General features: G+C 49.0%; 1 non-coding gene across 1 annotated transcript; it reads left to right on the top strand.

The window, feature by feature from the left end:
• Positions 1-1,104: 1,104 nt before the first annotated feature.
• Positions 1,105-1,245, top strand: LOC144667654 (U4 spliceosomal RNA). Its single transcript, XR_013573351.1, has one exon. It is a non-coding gene; the product is annotated as a U4 spliceosomal RNA (small nuclear RNA).
• The last annotated feature ends 483 nt before the right edge of the window (positions 1,246-1,728 follow it).

Here is a 1,728-nt window from a genome sequence, read left to right as displayed (position 1 = left end):
AGGCATGAATTGGGGTTCAGTGGAGCACATCTAAAGACACACTTACTGAAATCGTGGTGTGGTCTTTATCATAGGGTTGGACTTTACAACAAAAGGCCTAAGCGGAGCCAGCCACTATCCTGACGGCTGCCCCATAGGAATTTAATACTGGGAGCAGCATTAACTGCTTTAATGTGAGGCCATAGGAGGTGGCTATAGGACTATAGGCAGTCCCACCATTCCAAGGACCCCAGGTAAGTCTGAGGTCGGACGTCTCAGTGAGGGGGAAGAGTGGGGGTGGTGGGCCAGGTTTAAGAGGCTGGGGGGAGGGTTAAGGAGGGAATGACTTTGGGGTTGTGCCTCTGATGGGTTGAGGGGACTCGCAAAGAAGGTCCAACTCTTTCCCAACAGCAGCCCCTGCCAACTAAAGCAGTCTGGCTTCCTGCATGTCATAAGCTCACCCCGTCATGGGTAAAATACCAGTGGGGGCAGGATGTGGCCCTTAAGTGGCCATTAATTGCCCACTTAAGGTCTCGATAGACGCAAGTACAGGTGGCCACTGCCGTCTCGTCTGCCATCCCATAAAATTTCAGAGAGGACGGGAGCAGGTGGGTTGGCAATGGGAAGGTCACCCTCTGGATTTTTTCTGCCCCGCCTCCTTCAAACACACCACAGCCAGGGTGTATAAAACCCAGCTCGGAGTGTGGGAGGCTGTTTTAGTGCACTTAAATTGAATTTGAAACAACTGTACATTTTTGACGTTGCTTTTTGGGGCCATTTGACTGACACTGTTACGTTTCCTCATTGGCTTGGAATTTAGGAGTGTAGTCATGGTGATGATCTGTGCAGAGATAGGTCAAGAGGGCTTCAGGCATTCATCTTATAACTGGATGTGCCTCTAATGTCACTTTGGCATCGACGCCGGGAGCTCAACTATTTTCAATGGCGGAAGTGCCTTCAAGCACTTTCCCCCCAGTATAAGTGGAAAGATCATCTCACTGATGAATTTGATAGCACATCTGTCTTCACCTCAAAAGTCAGTTGCTGAATTTACGGTTGGGTGTAATGCTGAAGTGCTTGTGGACTGGTAATCCAGAGGCTTTGACTAATAACGCAGAGAAGTGTGAGTTCAAATAGTGTCAGCATCGTAGCCGATGAGGCTTAGCCGAGACGTGACTGTCGCTTCTTGAAAACTTTTCCCAACGCCCCACTTTGACAACTTGAAATATAGTCAGCACTGGCAACTTTTGACAGTCTCTGTGGAGAATGAGAAAACAAACACAACTGTAACAGGTGATTATGAAACTGTCCGATTGGTGTAAAACCCCATCTGGCTCACTAATGTCCTTTAGGGAAGGGAAGCCAGGATCCTCGCCTGGACCGGCTCTTTGTGATTCCAGTCCCACATCAACATGGTCGGATCTTAATTGCCCTCTAAAGTGGCTTAACAAGTTGTTTGTGATGGGCAAAAAAGGCCAGATTCCAGGTGGCTCCAGGGATCAGCTGTGGACCTGGGTGGCATCACTCAGTCTGCAGCTCATCGCGCTATCAGACAGGTCATGGATGCTGTATTTTGGAGGGTGGGGTATGCATCCAAGCACAGAGGACACTGGGCTTTGGAACCATCGATACATCTCCTCAGGAGACCATTCGATTGTGACCACACAGTCATCAAGACTTTGACAGACAAGGCAGCCAGGTTCCTGTACAGAAAAGCTTTTCTACTCATTGATATCCACTTGGCCTGTG

The sequence above is a fragment of the Cetorhinus maximus genome, chromosome 24, assembly GCF_964194155.1.
Source record: "Cetorhinus maximus chromosome 24, sCetMax3.hap1.1, whole genome shotgun sequence".
Taxonomy (NCBI): Eukaryota; Metazoa; Chordata; class Chondrichthyes; order Lamniformes; family Cetorhinidae; genus Cetorhinus; species Cetorhinus maximus.
This window is presented reverse-complemented; position numbering and strand designations above follow the sequence as displayed.